Source organism: Canis lupus, chromosome 1 (assembly GCF_011100685.1).
Source record: "Canis lupus familiaris isolate Mischka breed German Shepherd chromosome 1, alternate assembly UU_Cfam_GSD_1.0, whole genome shotgun sequence".
Classification (NCBI taxonomy): Eukaryota; Metazoa; Chordata; class Mammalia; order Carnivora; family Canidae; genus Canis; species Canis lupus.
Window position 1 is genome coordinate 109,132,957 of NC_049222.1, and position 18,337 is coordinate 109,151,293.

Genomic DNA, 18,337 nt, shown 5'->3' on the forward strand with positions numbered 1-18,337 from the left:
CACTCCCCCCTCGCTTTTGCGCCCTGTCACAGCCCCGACTCGCAGGTAGAGAGAGTTAAGAGATTTAAAGAGAAATTGCTACATTGTGAGAAACTCACCCTGATGTTTGAGCAGCCGTCGGCGCGGGGTCTCCGAGACGGCCCCGCACGGGCTGCAAAGGGAGGACCCAGAAGGGGCCGACCGGCCGGGCCGGTCAGCGCACTGCCTGATCGCATGGCGGCCGCCCGGCAGCCTCCGCCAGGCCCCTGCCGCCGCCCCGCGCCGCGGCCCGGGCGCCCCGGACCCGCGCGCGCTCCGGGGAGGACCCCTCGGGTTTGGGGGAAAAAAAAAATTAATTAAATGCAAAAGGAAAAAAAAAAAAAAAAAAACCTTGCAGGTTTTGTGTCCGCCCCCCCTTCCTCCTCCTCCTCCTCCTCCTCCTCTTCCCTCCGCCCTCGCCGGGGGACGGGCTAGGGGGAGGCCCCGCCCCGCGCTCCGCGCACCAGCCCCGGCTCCGGACGCCGAGCGGCGGGCCCGCGAGCGAATGGGAGGCCGCGCACGCCCCGGGAGGGCGCCTTCCGCGCCAGCGCCGCCCCCTCCCCAGCCCCAGTCCCGGGGGTTCGGGGTCGCGCCTTCCTGGGCTCCGGTGGAGTCGGCCGTCTGCCTCGGACGGTGCTCCGGGTTCGGGGGGGGCGGGAGGCGAAAGGGATCCGCGCTCCCAGACCCCGGACGCCCTGGCCGCGGGGGAAGGGGCGTCGTGCGCCCTGGACGCGCGCGCCCGACGCGGGGGACCAGTCGCCGGGCGGGAGGAAGCGCCCAGGGCGGGCGCCAAAGGTTCGAAAAGGTAGCGGGAGGAGAGGATAACGAAGGGGGCGCCTCGCAGGTGGAACCCCGAAGGAGCCCGAGAGTGGGAGCGAAAAGGGTGGAAGGCGGCGGGGAGGGGGGGTTTGGGGGTGACCGGCCGGGACCCCGGGCGTGGCTTGATCACTCACCCCCAGGCGGTCCTTGCCGACCTGCGACGGCCCCGGGAAGGGCTCCGGGAACGCGGGCTCCGACCTGAGAGCCTCCTCGAAGCCTCAAGGCCCGCGCTGATGGGATTCCCAGAAGCCCCAGGACGTCTCGGTGGTGCCGGGTCCGTTTCCGCCCCCACCAGCCCGTGAACGCCTTGCGGGCGGGACACTTGGATTCCCGCGTTCCTTCAGGGAAGGCATGGTGGGCGCCTGCGGCGTGTCCTGTGCGGCGCTGGGGACCCCGATGGCCCGGACCGGCCTGCCCTTACAGGGTGCACGGGCCAGGGGGACCTCCATTCTGGTCTTTCATTACCTTCTGGCTGCCCAGTGCCCTATAAAGGCTCCACGCATAGGAAGCTCCTTAATAAATGTGTGTTGAATGAATTAGTGATTCAGACGTGTGTTTTAAGCCTTAGTACTTATCCTAGTAGTTTGGCGGTACTGGTCGTGTTAAGAGATCAGCGAGGTTAAGGGCCCTGACTCAAACCGGTGAGCCCTGGTGCACATCCTGCCTTTGCCGCGTCCTTGCCGTGTGACCTTGAGCAAATCTCTTCACCTGTCTGTGCCTCCATTTCCTCATCTCTATAATAGATCTCACTTCATAAGGTCATTGGGACCAAAGAAGCTCTCCTGGAGAACTGCACCTGATGGGAAGTGCCACATCAGTGCTGACCGTCATCGATTATTATATAAAAAGTAAACTTTTATCAATTTCAGAAGTGAACACACGGGTTGCCCCAAACAAGACAGTGGTGGTCATCCACAACTCCCTGGAGGTATGGGACCCTTCCAAGAATGGCAATATACAGCTTTAGATTTTTTTTTAAGATATTATTTATTTATTCATGACAGACACACACAAAGAGAGAGGCAGAGACATAGGCAGAGGGAGAAGCAGGCTCCCTGCAGGGAGCCGGATGCGGGACTCAATCTCAGGACCCCAGGGTCACCACCTGAGCCAAAGGTAGACACTCAACCACTGGGCTACCCAGGCGTCCCCACCTTTAGATTTTATTTTCATGTAGTTTGCCCTTGTCTTTGCTGTGATTGAGTTGATTGAACTATGCCTTGTGTATTCATTAACTACTGCCAAGCACAATATTTTTGAGACCTCAGTACTGCCCACCAGGAAGAGACCTCTAGCAACCCCTATCTAGAAACCTTTAATCCCATTTTACAGCGTAGAAAAGTAAATTGGCTTCGAGAGGGTAAGCATTTGGCCAAAGTCACACAACCAGGAAGCAGGACCTGATTTGAGCTGTGTGGCGTTTGTTTGTCAAAGCTGCCAGCCCCGGGAGAGTGAGGGGTGCTCAGCACTTTAAGACTAGTTAAAAGTAGATTTGAGGCGTTAGGAGGGGTAACTCAAGAAAGGTCATTTGGACAAAAAGATCATATCCACCCTCCCACGGACACACCTGATCCTCAAGAAGAGGGTCTTGAGGACATGCCACTTGGAATGGGGCTGGCTGGGTGTGAAGGAAGTCAAGAAAAGGTCAACCTCAAACCTAGCCATGGCTGGCAAAGCCCTCAAAGATCAAGTATCCAAGGCCAACGTAGAGGTCATGAGCCCAAATGAAAAGAGACCTGCTATCTCTTGGGGATGGCACACATTTCTTCCCTTAGAAAATCTCATACAACCCATGAGTTCTAGGTTAAGAGTTGAATTGGTGGTGAGACCCAGGTAGGTTCAGCTACTTGTCCCAGGGCTACTGAGTCAGGATGGGGGCCAGCCCAGTACACCAGGTGTTCCATCACCAACTGGCTCTGAGTCATCAGATGACCTTGGGGTGAGTCACTTCTCTTCTAGCTCCTCCACCTTCTCATCACTCCAATGGGAGTGTACAGTCAGACACCAAAATCTACCCCCACACCCACCCTAGACATTTTATTAGGAAAATTTTCAAATGTGGAAAAGTGGTAGAAATAGAGTGAACCTGCCGCTTAAATTGGACCATCAGCATGTTACTCTATTGGCTTTATCATACATCCGTGCAACTGTCTATCCATCCATCAAATCATCTTGTCTGTCCGTGTGTTACAGGCATCTGTTTACCTCCCCCTTTACATCATTAACCAGGTAATATTAACTCCCCACTCTGATCAATGATCTAATGAGCGTAATAACCCTCTGGGCTGGGTTGGATGCTGGCTCTCTTAAATCTCAATTCTATCCTCTTTTTTTTATTTTAAAGATTTTATTTATTTATTCATGAGACAGAGAGAGAGAGAGAGAAGGCACAGACACAGGCAGAGGGAGAAGCAGGCTTCGTGCAGGGAGTCCGACGTGGGACTCAATCCCAGGTCTCCAGGATCAGGCCCTGGACCCAAGGCAGCGCTAAACCACTGAGCCACCCGGGCTGCCCTATCCTCTTTTTTGTGAAGGAGAAACATTCAGAGAGGATAAGAAAGCAGATCCAAGGTCACACAGCCTGGGATTCAAACCCGCTCTGTGTCCCCTGGGTCTGAACTTTATATGAGGACCATGATGAGGATGAAACAAGACAAGGATCCAGAACGGTATTTGGGAGCAGCGACAAAGCCATGTGCGGATGTGAAAAATTAAGACCAGACAAGATGCACCTGCATATCCTCAACCAGCAAACAGGCTGCATCTCTGTGTTCTGCTGGGCTCCTGGCACATGGTCCTTGCCTGCCAAGCTGGGACTTAATCCCAAAAGGGTGACAGTATTTCCTCTTTCCTATCATAAGGCTGAGCAGGTCACAGATTACTCATAAATGTTTGTTGAATGAATAAAGGGGGGGGGTGTCCCAAAAAAGTTTGCTGTAAGGGAAATGGTTTCTGTAGGCCCTTGCAGCCTCTCAATACTAAGCAAAGCCCTAGACATTGGACCTGGAGTTATTAAAACCCCACAGCCTCAACATGAACTTGGATTTCTGCCCTTTACCTCAACGCTTAATGGGACTGTTTTAATTATAACCGAGCAGCTGATAAAGGAACAAAAGGAAACCCACTACTGGCTGTGGAAGGGTCCAACATACTGCAAGACCAACCTGCCCTGTCCCAGGGCGCTGATGCTTTTTTACCACTTTTCAACCCACTGGCTGCCAAGTCCCCCTTGGCGCTCCCACCCTCCAGCTAGGAGAGCTCTCCGCCCCTCCCCATCCCCAGTACCACAGCATTTTCTGTCTAATCCAGTCCCATTGCAAGTCCCTGCCTCAGCCCTGCCAACCAGATGCTGCTAATCCCTGTTACCTCTGAGACCTGCACCATCCTATCCGGTCTCCAGTCCAGCTCCTACCTTGCAGGACCCTGCCCAACGTCTGGCCTGATCGCCAGCTCCCTACAAGGAGGAGTGGTTTTTCTTTGTCTTTTCTTCTTTTTAAATAAGTGGTGTGTCCCTCTGAGAGTCAAAAACGTGCCCGCCGTGGCCCCTTCCTAGCGCTGGCCGCTGCAAAGTTGAACACTTTGCAGACCCGAGTTCTGGGCTCTTGATCGGGGAGGATGCTGGTGGTGCGGGTGTTTTTGGTGTCCAGGTCTGCAGCACACTTATGATTCATGCACTTTTCTGTATGTGTGCAACACTTCAATCACAAAAGGGAACAACACAAGAAACGGCTTTGCACAATCCTAAAGAAACACCCTGTGGTCCCCTTCAGGTTTCGTTCAATGGGGTTTGAGGAGAGCAAGTTTCCATCAAAAGGCCTCTCCAGGACCCAGGTTTGAGCCGCGGGGCGAGGAAAGATGGAGGAACAGAAGGCACTGACTCTGATCCCACCTCGGCCCTCTGACCGCGTCCTTTAAATATGGCTCGTGCAGCGGGAGTACGCGGCCCCAGCTCCCGGCCAGGGCCGGCAGCGAGCGCAGACGCCGAGAGCCGCGGCGAAATCAGGCAGCAGCGAGCCCAGCCCGGCCTCGGGTCCTCAGCGCGGCAAGTGCGGGGGGCGGGGTCTGGCCGCCCATTGGCCCACGCAGGGGGCGGGGCCACCGCTCCGTCCCGCCTCCAGCCCCTGCTGGGTTCATTGGGCCTCGCGCCGGCTCAGGGAATTATTCATCGGGGGGCGGGGCCTGGGTTTGTTTACACGCTGCCATTGGCTGGATTTGAATCGGCCCGACTGCGGGCCGGCCGCGGGGCGGAGCTCCAGAGGGCCCGGGCCCGCGCCTGACAGCTGCCGGAGGAAGGGCCGGGGCTGGAGGCGCAGCGGGAGCCGGGGGTCCGGGCGGCCGGGGTGCCCTCGGCGGAGGCGGGCGGCGGGGGTGGGCAGGTCGGGGCTTCCGCTCTTTTCTCCACAAATGCTAATCGAGGACTGGGTTAGGGAGCATTGTTTTTCTTTTCATAAAAAAAAAAAAAAAAAAAAACCCACGCGAACCCGGAAACAAGCTAGCTGTCCATGGATGGGGGGACTCGTTAAATACACTGTGGCCTGACCCGTAATGGGACACGAAGTAACCGTGAAATGAGGAACCGACACGTAACAAGCTGTGTATTCAGTCAAGGAAAAATAACGCAAAGAGGGGAGCAGAGTGTATGATGATTTAAAAGTGGGGGCGTGGGTGAAAAAAATGCAAGCTTTTGCTTGTTCAATGCACAGAATATCTTCGAAAGCAGACACAAATTGGTAACAGCAGTTGTCTGTGGAGAGGAAGATGGGGGGTGGAGGGTAGCTCTTTTTGTACTTTTGTAAAGTTCGAACCTTGTATCATTTATTCAAAGAAACACATACAATGTAAAAAAGCAACAATTCTGAGAACTCTCATTTTGCACCCTCCCACCTTGTTCCTACTACCTCTAGGAAAAACTCTTGGCTTGGCTATGGAGGGGCCAGGGGTCCCCCGACCTGTGCCCCCTGTGGCCCCAAAAAGGTCTTGGGGTTGGGGAGGGACTCCCTGGGTAAGAATGTCTTCAACCACTCCAGTACCACCAGATATCCAGACCCAAAGAAGAAAGTGGCTTTGTTGCTTTAAGAGATTTAGTAATCACTGTTGTTTTAATCACTTAAAGGGTGGCCTTAGCCGAGCTTGGAGGAAAAGGAGGAGAAACCAGCCTAATCAAGCCCTTTTAGGAAAGCAGTTAGATTAAAAATCTAGGAGAGGCCCCTTTAAGAAGGGAAGCCCGCCTCTCTGAAAACCAGGTGAGGTTGTGAGGTCCCTGGAGTGCATGGGCAGAGGGGAGAGTAGTCCCTGGTGTTGGCTTGCATTAATACTCCTGTGTTCTGGGAGATCTAGAGAAGAGGTTGGGGACAACGTCCCGAAGCTAAAGAGTTATGGACTGTTAAGGTCCCTTTTTTTTTTTTTTTTTTTTTTAAGATTTCATTTATTTAGGGATGCCTGGGTGGCTCAGTGGTTGAGCACCTGCCTTTGGCCCAGGGCATGATCTTGGAGTCCCAGGATCGAGTCCCACATCGGGCTCCTTGCATGGAGCCTGCCTCTCTCTGTGTCTCTCATGAATAAATAAATAAAATCTTTAAAAAATTTTTTCATTTATTTATTTGAGAGATAGAGCACAGGGAGGGAGAGGGAGAAGCAGACTCCTCCCTGAGCAGGGAGCCCCATGCGGGGCTCAGTCCCAGGATGCCGGGATCATGACCTTAGCGAAAGGTAGACACCCGAACAACTGAGCCACCCAGGTGCCGGGACTGTTAGGGTTCTTACTGGTAAAGGTGTCCTCTGTATAAATTCGATTCGGGGTTTGTGAAACATTGTCTAGTTTGCCCTGAGAGTCACCCAAGCTGAGGGTGAAAATTTGCCCATCTACAGAATATAGTTGTAAGTAATGCTTGAGGGGCACTGCCAGCCCTGGTACATAGAGTCAATGAATGCTCGATCAATTCCTAGCATATCAGAGGTTCTTCTATCATCCCTGGTTTACAGATGTGGAAACAGAGTCACAGAGAGGGTACAGAATTGCCAAGATCAGGCTGCGCTGGGGCTTGAACAGCCCTACTCCAAAGCTCATACTTTTAACTATTTTATTACACTTGCCCCTAAAGACTGTTCTGTCCTTATGGAGATAAACTATGTTGTATCTATCCTCTGCAGTAGAGAGTTTTCCAATTTTTTGTTTTTAAAGATGTATTTATTTATTGGAGTAAGAGAGAGAGCATGTGTGTGTAGGGGCGGGGAGAGGCAGAGGGAGAGGAAGAGAATTTCAAACAGACTCCCCACTGAGCGTGGAGCCCATGATCCAGGACCCCAATCCCATGACTGTGAAATCATTACCTGAGATGAAATCAAGAGTCAGGTGCTTAACCCACTAAGCCACAGTAGGTTAAAACACATTCTTTTGTTTTTAATAAAAGAATTACAGGGATACCTAGGTGGCTGAGCAGTTGAACATCTGCCTTTGGCTCAGGGCATGATCCCGGGGTCCTGAGATCAAGTCCCACATCGGGCTCCCCGCAGGGAGCCTGCTTCTCCCTCTGCCTATGTCTCTGCCTCAGTGTGTGTGTGTGTGTGTGTGTGTGTGTGTGTGTGTGATGAATAAATAAATAAAATCTTGAGAAAACAAATTACAGGTGGTTCTTCCTAAAATTCTACACTAGGGCAAACTTGTAAATTTGTTTAAGTACCGTTCACAGAGGAAACATTTTGCCCTTGGCCTTTTTATCCCTCTCTCCATTAAACATTTATCTGATGCTTACTGTGTGCCAGGCACACTTCTAAGCCTTTCATACACATCAGGTCATTGAATCATTGCAACAACCCAAAGGTCAAAAGCGTGATCACTCTCATTTCACAGATTAAGAAACTGAAGGACCGAGAAGTTAAAGAAACTGGCCCACAGACCAACATCTCCCTCCAGAAAAAAGAAAAGGAAGACGAAAAAGAACAGGCAGGACATGGCAGGAGAGAGAGGAAGGTGTCCAAAGTTGCTAGGAGAGAGGAAAGAATGCGAGCTGACAGGATGTGATCTCACGGGTCCTGGGATTGAGCCCCACATTGGTCTCTGCCCTCAGTGAGGAGTCTGGTAGAGAGTCTCTCCCTCTGTCCCTCCCCCCTGCTCTCTCTCTCACAAATAAATAAATAAATCTTTAAAAAAAGAAAAGAAGGGGCACCTGGGTAGCTTAGTCTGTTGAGTGCCAGCCTTTGGCTGGAGTTGTGGTCCTGGGGTCCTGGAAAAAAGCCCCACATCAGGCTCCCTATTGAGCAGGGAGCCTGTTTCTCCCTCTCCCTCTGCCTCCCCCCCATCACTGTGCTCTCTCCTGTGCTCTATCTCAAATAAATAAATAAAATCTTTAAGAAGAGAAAAGAGAAAAGAAAGAATGGGAGCTGAGATAAACCATTGGATTGGTGAATGTGGAATAAATGGGTCTTAGGGGTGAACATGGGAGTGGGCGGACTGTGGGTAGTTTGCAAAAGGTGCTCAAAGTCAACAGTCACCAGGGAGATGCAAATCAAAACCACAGTGAGACACTCGTTCACGCTCACTAGAATGGCCATAATGAAAAAAGAAGACGAGAACAGGTGTTGGCAAGGATGTGGTGAAGTCAGAACCCTCATGTGCTGCTGGGTCAGTAAAATGGTGTCGCCAAAATGGGGACCAGTTTGGCGTTTCCTCAATCATTTGCACATAGGATCACTATAGACCCACTTCCAGGTAATATACCCCCAAGTAATTGAAAACACGTGTTCAAACAATTCTTGTACAAGAATGTTCATAGCGGGGGCACCTGGGTGGTTCAGTGGTTGAGCCTCTGCCTTGGGCACCTGGGTGGCTCAGTGGTTGAGCATCTGCCTTGGGCACCTGGGTGGCTCAGTGGTTGAGCATCTGCCTTGGGCTCAGGTTGTGATCCTGGGGTCCTGGGATGGAGTCCCGCATGGGGCTTCCCACAGGGATCCTGCTTCTCCCTCTGCCTATGCCTCTGCCTCTCTCTGTGTCTCTCATGAATAAATAAAGTCTTAAAAAAAAAAAAAAAGAATGTTCATAGCATCCCTATTCACAATAGCCAAAAGGTGAAAACAACTCATATGTCCCTCAACTGAATAAGCAAACTGTGGTATATCCATACAACGGAGTAGTATCTAGCCACACAAGGGAATCAAGTAGTGCTGCAACATGGAATGAATGTTGAAAACATCATGCTAAGCATAAGAAGCCAGACGTGGAAGGCCACGTAGTGTAGGATTCCATTTGTGTGAATTGTTCAGGATAGGCAAATCCATGGAGATAGAAGGTAGATTAGTGGTTGCCAAAAGCTGGGGGGCGGGGAAGGAAGAGGAAGTGACTGCTAAGTGGGTATGGAGTTTCCTGTTTGGGGTGATAAAAATGTTCTGGAATTAGTAGTGAAGGCTGTATAAGATTGTGAGTGTGTACATAATTATGCTGAAGTGCATCCTTTTGAATGGTTAAACAGTACATTTCGGGACGCCTGGGTGGCTCAGCAGTTAAGCGCCTGCCTTTTGGCTCAGGGTGTGATGCTGGAGTCCTGGGATCAAGTCCCACGTCGGGCATCCTGCATGGAGCCTGCTTCTCCCTCTGCCTATGTCTCTGCTTCTCTCTCTCTGTGTCTCTCATGAATAAATAAATAAAATCTTAAAAAAAAAAAACAGTACATTTCAGGATAGAGACTGCTTAAAATGAAAAGATTAAAAAAAAGTTTTAGATATTCTTTTGAGAAAGAGAGAGAGAGCACGAGTGGGGTGAGGGGCAGAGGGAGAGAGAGAAGCAGACTCCCCGCTGAGCCCTACTTGGGGTTCGATCCCAGGACCCTAGGACCCCAGGACCATGACCCGAGCCAAAGGCAGATGCCCAACTGACTATGCCACCCAAGCGCCCCAAGATGAAAAAAACTTTTAATGCAAGTAAGGAGAGGAGCCAGAAATAGTTGGAGAGGGGCCAGGTGGAGGGGAAAAAGGGGGACATCTGGGGAGGTGGTACTGGAGTGAGATCCAATCAGTGCACCTGCTCTGGAGGGATTACAGAGAGCTCAGGGCAGGCCTTGCGAAACTCTCCCAGATATATGGAGGATACAGACCCATCCCCAGGGTACTCGGGGCTGGAATGGGAGACTTGGGGGTGGGTGGGGCTGTGGGAGCTGGGAGCAGCTGCCTACACCACCTGGGGTTCAGAAAGACCTCCTGGCAGAGGGGAAGGATAAAGAAGAGTTTGATAGGAAAAGGTGGTGCCAGGAGGAGTGTTGATCTTCTGGGCCCAGAGTAAAAAAAGAGCCCAGCGTTTCCAAACACAGATGAACCTTGACGTTCCTGCTTGAAACTGTGCTTTCCGTTGGTGGAAAGGCCACACACCCTGAAGCAGCTCGGCATCTATTCTTTCAACACACATTCCCTGAGCATCTGCTCTGTGCCCCTATGTGGGCAATGCTGGGGACACTGGGGATGGGGATGGGCCCAGCCCTGTCCCACCCCAGCAGCGAGGCAGGAGGGGGTACAGACATAAAGCAAACCGTTCCCCAAGTGACAGTTATTAGCCTGGTGGCTGCTTTGGGAGGTCAGGTAGAGTTAACCCAGCCCCTGGGGGCTTCTCAACTTCTGGGATTCCCAAAGGACCATTTCACAATTTGTGCAGAGTACTGCATTTACTGCTTATATTTTTAATTTGTTCTTTCAACCAACTTGGGTTTTTTTCTTTCCTTCAGGAGGTTCCCATGGGGTTACTGTAGGCTCGTCCTAAGCACCAAATGTCATGAAAAAACAGGTGTGATGGCCTGGTTCCTTTTTGCCCCCAGTATGCATTAAAATAAATGCATGATCATCATCATAGAAATAAGTCACCTGGAAATGATTTCAAATGCTACTATGGGAGCTAGGACCTGGTCTCCGGGGATTAAGGGTGACCTCCCTGCAGGAGGTCAGTTATAAGCTAAAACTCCAAGGTGAATAGAGTTTGTCCTAAAGGGCAGAAGGGAAGAGCAGGTGAAAAGGCCCAGAGGCAGCAGAGGCAGGGGAAGAAGGCAAGCCAGGCTGCTGGAATGTCGGGAGCTTGGCTGAGAGAGGCTGAGAGACTGGACGGCTTGATAGGGGGTCTGGATGGATTTGGGGTCTGATCCCAAAGACCATACACAGTTATTGAAAAGCTTGCTGTCAGGGATGCCTAGATGGCTCAGCAGTTGAGCAGTTGCCTTTGGCTCAGGGAGTGACCCCTGGGTCCTGGGATCGAGTCCCACATCGGGCTCCCCATGGGGACCCTGCCTCTCCCTCTGTCTATGTCTCTGCCTCTCTCTGTGTGTCTCTCATTAATAAATCAAATCTTTTTTTTAAAAAGGGGGGAAAAGAAAGAAAGGCTTGCTTTCTTTACTTTTAGTTACATCATTACTTTTAGTTGCTATGTAATTCATATCCCATAAAACTCACTCATCTTAAGTGTACAATTCAGTGGTTTTCCATACATTCCCAAAGCTGTGCAACCATCACCCCATCTACTTCCAGAATATTCCATCACCCCAACAAGAAACCCTATACCCAGTAGCAGTCACTCCCCATTTCCCTTCCTCTTCAACCCTAAGCAACCACGAATCTTCTTTCTGTCCCTACGGGTCTGTCTGTCGTTGACATTACACATAAATAGAATCATACGATATGCAGCCTCTTGTGTCTGGCTTGTTACTTAGCATAATGTTTTCAAGTTCACTCATGTAGCAGGGATCAGTACTTTATTCCTTTATATGGCTGAGTAATATTCCACCAACTTGGCTCCACCACATCTGGTTCACCCATTCAGGGTGATGGACAGTCAGGCTGTTTCTACTTTTTTTGGATTTGGGGAATAATGCTGCTTTGAACATCCATGTACCAGTATTTGTGTGAATATAAGTTTTTATTCATCTTGGGTATTTTTTTCTTAAGATTTTATTTATCCATAAGAGACACAGAGAGATGGAGAAGCAGGCTCCCCACAAAGAGCCCGATGCAGGACTCGATCCCGGACCCCAGGATCACTCCCTGAGCCAAAGGCAGACACTCAACCACTGAGCCACCCAGGCGTCCCTCATCTTAGGTATTGATGGAGGAATGGAATGAATAGTTTGTTTTTGTTTTCTTGTTTTTATTTATTTGCTTATGTGTTGTTGTGGGGTTTTTTTATTTAGATTTTATTTATTTATTCATGAGAGACACAGAGAGAGAGAGGCGGAGATACAGGCAGAGGGAGAAGCAGGCTCCATGCAGGGAGCCTGATGCGGGACCCGATCCCGGGACCCCAGGATCACGCCCTGGGCAGAAGGCAGGCGCCAAACCACGGAACCACCCAAGGATCCCCGTTGTGGTTTTTAAAAGATTTTATTTATTTATCTGAAAGAGAGACAACACAAGCAGGGGCTGGGGAGGCAGAGGAAGAGGGAGAAGCAGACTCTCTTACTGAGTGCAGAGCCCAACGTGGGGCTCAATCCCAGGACCTGAGATCACAACCTAAGCCAAAGGCCTATACTTAACCCACTGAGCCACCCAGGTGCCCCTATGTGTTTTTGTTTTTATTTTTAAGTAGGCTCCACCTTGGGTCCAGAGCTCGAACTCAGGACCCTGAGATCAAGACCCGAACTAAGATTTAGAGTCAGACACTTAACTGACTGAGCCACCCAGGTGCCCCTGTTGTCTGGTCTTTCACCTGAAATAACATCAAACTACACAAAAATAGCAGGAAGGGTAGAAAGAACCTCCCTTCTCCTGATTCATGAGTCCATCACATTTTGCCACATTCATTTTATGTCACACCTTTCTGAACATTTGAGGCAGTTGCTGATACCGGGTCCCTCCATCCCCAGAAACACTTCAGCGTGGAGCTACAGAACAAAGACATTTTCTTTAGAAACCCCAGGTCTGTTATCAAAATCAGGAAATTTAACACTGCTACAATCACACCATTGTTTACTCCACAAATTCAAGTCTTTCCATTCACCTCCATCATGTTCCTTATAGCAATGTGCTCCCAGATCAAGGATCTCGCCCCAGATCATGCACTCTTCTGAATCGTATCTCTGAAGGGTCTGAGGAAAGGGGGAGGAGCCTTGATTATCAGCTTGACCCCTTCTGTGCATCCCTTTGACTGTCATGGGGGAGAGGAGATTAGAGCTGGGAGAAGAGGGAAAGCAGGAAGACCAGTGAGAAAGTGGTGCTCAGAGTCAGAAAGAGAAATTTAGGAACGAGATGGATCTCGGTTCAAATCGTGGCCCAGTGATTCAGTAACTGTGGCCTTGGGCAAGTAACTGAACCTCATTGTCTCATGAGAAAAATGGGACTTAACCCCTAGGCTCGCTGTGAGAAAAGAGACCCTGGCACCTCCTTGGAGGGAACCAGTCCCCACCCTACCCCCACATCCCGTCATCCCCATTTATTCCCATCAATTACCAGGACCCAGAACAGTCCCAGGGCTCTGGATCTTTAGGAGTCCTTTTTGGATCCTCACGAAAAAAAAACATGCAAGTAGGTGTTACCATCATCTCCACTTTATAGAAGAGACAGAGACATATTCATTCATTCTGAGTCTCTCTGTCTCTCTCAAGATTTTATTTCTTTATTCATGAGAGACACAGAGAGGGAGGCAGAGACATAGGCAGAGGGAGGAGCCTGGATTCGGGACTAAATCCTGGGACCCTGGGATCACACCCTGAGCCAAAGGTAGATGCTTAACCGCTGAGACACCCAGGCATCCCTTTCTGGGTCTCTTTTATAGGGGCACTAATTTCAGTCAACAGAGCTCCACCCTCATGACCTAATTGCCTCCCAAAGGCCTGGCCTGTAAATACTATCATATTGAGTGTGTGTGTGTGGGGGGGGGGGGGGGGGTGCGCGGCAGGTTTCACCATATGGATTTGGGGAGGAGGCACACAAACATTTGGTCTACAGCAGGAGGAAGCTGAGGCCCAGAGGGGGCACCCAACTAGTCTGCAGCAGAACCAGGATTGACAGGGAGACCCCACTCCCCCACCCATGCATATGGTTATTGCTACTCTAGGGAAGAGATGATGGTGGCTCTGCCCAGGGAGGAGACATAGGGATGGAAACAGAAAATTGACCCACAGCGGGGAAGAACAGTGACTGCCTGGGAAGGAGAAAGCAGGAGGAGCCCAGGTCAAACCCTTCCTGAGCACTTGAGGAGGAATTCTTTCTTGTGGGAGATGGAAGGAATAATGAAAAGGCTGTGAAAGTGGAAGAAGCCCAAGCCTCAAATATATCGGGGGTCCTCAGCCTCTAGGGATGGATGGAGGTGCAGTTGGGGGCTTGGGGAGTGAGGAATGAGATAGAGAGTCCCCAAAGGATACCCAAGGGACTCACAGGAAAAATTGGAGGACAGAGTGAAGTCAGAAAGCTAAGAGAGGTGAGCAGATGGAGCAATTGGGGCCAACAGGACTCGGGCATTGGCCAGCTCAGGAGAAAGGAAGCAGAAGTCAGAAAGACCAAGCATCACTCTCTCTGTCCCCAGGCCACCCTTCTCCACTCTGTCCACCTGAGTGAGTGCAGGCCCTTTGCTATGTGACTTTGCAGCTCCTCCCACAAAAGGTGGGGTCTCCCCCCCTCCCAGCACACCCCCCCCCCCACTGGAACTCACAATTTGCTCTGGCCAGCAGCATATAGCTCGGCGCAGCTCACAAATCCCAAGGCTAGGCCTTAAGATGTCTGAGTGTTTCTCTTTTCTCTCTTGCTTCTCTGCGTTCTCCATGAGAACATGCCTGGGCTGGCTTGCTGGACGGAGGTGAGGGAGAGGTAGAGAAGAACTGAGTCATCCCAGCTGAAGTCATTCCAAACCAGCCAACCTCTAGCTAACCTGCCAGAGGACGGCACTCATGAGTGAGCCCTGCCAAGGTCACCTGAGCGTGGTCCAGATGAGCAGAACTGTCCAGATGACCTGAATACACGTGAGAAAAAAAAATAAATGGCTGTTGTTTTAAGACACTGGGTTTCAAGATGGTTTGCTAGGCAGCTGTAGCTGACCGGTGCAAGGGGCAGGCTAAGATGACAGCGTGGACATCCCCAACATCTAGTACTTTAGGATTTATTGAATGACAATGGAAATCCCCAAAGTCTCTGTTTCCTTCAAACTTTCACTTCAAATTCTTTTTTTAAAAAAAGATTTTATTTATTCATTCATGAGAGACACAGAGAGAGGCAGAGATATAGGCAGAGGGAGAGGCAGGCTCCCTGCAGGGAGCCTGATGCGAGACTCGATCCCAGAACCCTGGAATCACAACCTGAGGCAAAGGCATACACTCAACCACTGAGCCGCCCAGGGCCCCCCCCCTTTCAAACTCATTACGATATGCAGATCTCCCCTTGCTGCTAATAATACAATATATCTATCCCCCTTCTAGGGATGCTGGATTAACCCTTTAAGAAAGAGACAGTGGACAAGGAATGGCAGCTTTGGAGTGTGTGCCATTTATGAGCTGGGAGTGATCATTACCACGTAAGTAAAAGAACAATGGTCTTAATTTCAAAGGGATTGATGATCTTGCTGGATTTCAGGAAATGAGCTGATGGTACTGGTGGAAGGGAGGGAAGCATCAAACTCAGCCACCCATGTCACCTGTGGTAAGATGGCTTTGACCCACATCTCCTTGGATGCGTGCTTTCTTCTTTTCTGGATCACTCATCAGGAAATCACCAGGACTTTGGAGAGGTAGGGAGGGTATCTGCGAGCCTGGATCCTTCTCTTAGGAAAGGGAAGGTCCTGGCTGTCCTCAGAGACAGGATTTGCTTGGCTCTCACGTTCCTCAAGGAAGGAGCTGTGCTTTGGAATTGCTGAGCCTGTGCCTTAAACAGACGTGATCTATCAGGTCACGGGCCCATCTGTCAGGTCTGAGCTGGTGCTGCTTGTACTTAGAAAAGTCATTCTGGAGGTGACTGGGTGGCTCAGTGGATGAGCACTGCCTTTGGCTCAGGTCATGATTCAGCAGTCCTGGGATCGAGTCCCGTACTGGGCTCCCTGCAGGGAGCCTGCTTCTCCCTCTGCCTATGTCTCTGCCTCTCTCTGTGTGTCTCTCGTGAATAAATAAATAAAATCTTTTAAAAAGGAAGAAAGAAAAGATCATTCTGCAAGGCTGGACATTCACTGTTGTTGAACAAAAGAGAAAACAAAGCAACCCCTCTCCCCCAAAAGGATCACAAGGAGAGGGAGCAGAAATGACCAAGAACACATCTCCCCCACCGCCACCACCACCATTAATAAAAGACAGGTACTGGGCCTTTTTTCTGAGGCTAGGCTAGTGTCAAAGAGGGCAGGCTCTGGAATGAGGCCTCTGGATTTGTTTCCTACCTCAGCCACCTACTAGCTGTGTGCCTTGGGCAAGTCACCTACCTCCCCATGCCTCAGTCTCCTCATATGAAACAATCCTCCTCTCTGGATGGAGCAGATGTCAAGGGCTTGGAACAGTACCTGAAACTTTCAAATCATTATTACCAAAAGCTCTGTCAGGTAGGGGATGCAGAGACCAATACAAGCCTGGACCCTGTCCTCATGGAACGAGCAGAGAAGACACATAGTTAGTGGATAGTTACAAAGCAAGGGATTTTTTAAAAAGATTTTATTTATTTATTCATGAGAGACACACACACACAGAGAGAGAGAGGAAGAGAGATAGGCAGAGGGAGAAGCAGACTCCCTGCAGGGAGTCTGATGCAGGACTCGATTCCAGGACCTGGGGATCACAACCTGAGCCAAAGGTAGACACTCAACGGCTGAGCCACCCAGGTGCTCCACAAAGCAAGGAATTTAATTACAATTAAAACCAGAATCCAAGCACCCTTTCCCCATCTCTCCCTACTAACTGAGTCCAGGCCGGCGCCACTTCCTCCTGTGCAGCCAATGGTGATGGAACATTGTTCCAGGCAAGGCTCAGCGTCTGATGCTAAAATCCCTGGGCCAAGGCTGGTGGGCAGCAGGGGGTACACAGGGTCTCAAGCATCCCCTCTAGGGCTGCTGGCTGCAGAGCAGAAGAGGGTCCTTTATAGTGGAGACCACTAAATTACCACCTGTGGTCACTGAACTCTGCAATTTCTTAGCCCCTGTTCCCACCACGGTAGAGAAGTTCCCATTTGCATTTTAGGAAGGACTGCAACAGGTGGTGCGGCAGGGGCCAGAAGGTCCAGGGAGGTGGGGATGAAGGAGAAGGACAAGGAGGAGATGGAAAAGCTAAAGCCAAAAAGGTAGGAAAGGGGGCGCCTGGGTGGCTCAGCGGTGGAGCGTCTGTCCTGGGCTCAGATCGTGATCCTGGAGACCCGGGATCGAGTCCCACATCGGGCTCCCTGCAGGGAGCCTGTCTCTCCCTCTGCCTGTGTCTCTGCCTCTCTCTCTCTGTGCATCCCTCGTGAATAAATAAAATCTTAAAAAAAAAAAAAAAAGGTAGGGATGGTGGAAGGAAAGGGAAGGAGAGAGGAGGGGAGGGGAGAGAGGGGAAGGGAGAAGGAATGAGGATGACCTCCCTCCTGGAGAGAGGGGACAGCTGCCAGGGCTTGGGGAGTTGAAAGGGAGTGGGCACAGAAAGGGAAGAAGATGAGGGGCCAGTGCTGCGGGGATGGGCAACAAGAAGATCCAGGCCTGCTGACATCAGGGTGCGCAGGGAAGTGTGGGGCAAGGGTCATCAGCTGGAGGGCAGGTGGGGGGTGGCCATTCGGGAGCCCTGGAAGGACACAGTCCTCTTTTGAGCAAGCAAGCCACAGAGAGAATGCCCTGTGCCTGTGTGAGCTCTGTGATTTCGCTGGTTCAGGTAAAACCCGTCAGGCTGGCTGGGTGGTTTCTTCCTGACGCGTTCAGCTGGCGGAGAAGACAGATGGCTGGGGTTTGGCCAGGTGTGTACTCTGGAGGCTGAGGGGGTGAGGTGTGCAAGGGTGCTTGGCGGAAGTGATGCAAAGATGAAACATGGAGAGTAGGACCAAGCCAAGCAGAAAGGGAGGTAGAGAAGAGAAACCAGCGGTCAGGGTGGCCCCCTCACTCCTGCTGGAAAACATCTTCTCCCATAGCTTCACTGGGGCCTCCCTTTGCATGGGTTTCCTTCCACTACCCTGGTCCCCCTCTCAGTGTCCTCACTGAGTGACTCCTCCAATGCCTACGCTTTTCCCAGTGCAAGTCTGCCGCCCACTGCCCGCCTACCCTTGACTATGTCTTCCAAGGGTTCAGTGACCGCAGATAACCTCGATCCCAGCGTGAGGAGCACTGTCCCAACCTGTTGGAAAGAGTAGGTGGTGTGCATGCAGGTGGGGAGTAGTGGGAGACAGAAGGACCACAGGGGCAGGTCCGGCCCCCAATACCCTAGAGAAAGGGTTTGATTCCTGACATGGGCAGGTTTCCTGTGGTCTTTACAGGGACTTCCAAACCTGGCTGCACATCATGATCATCTGAGGAGCTTTATTATTTTTTTAAAGATTTATTTATTTATTTGTTTGTTTGTTTATGATAGACATAGAGAGAGAAAGACATAGAAAGAGAGAGAGCGCGAGAGAG

The 18,337-nt window shown here is 51.0% G+C and overlaps 1 protein-coding gene across 2 annotated transcripts in view; it reads right to left on the reverse strand.

Annotated features, from left to right (window-relative positions):
• The window catches only part of BICRA (BRD4 interacting chromatin remodeling complex associated protein), an 83,610-nt gene extending 82,508 nt beyond the window's left edge, over positions 1 to 1,102 (reverse strand). Inside the window, exon 1 of one of the 2 annotated variants that reach the window (XM_038528424.1) lies at positions 972 to 1,102. The gene's annotated coding sequence lies outside the window, so the exon portion shown is untranslated. Of the gene's footprint in view, positions 1 to 98; positions 246 to 971 lie in introns of those variants that run through there. The other variant, XM_038528423.1, reaches the window with a different exon arrangement.
• Positions 1,103 to 18,337: the final 17,235 nt, after the last annotated feature.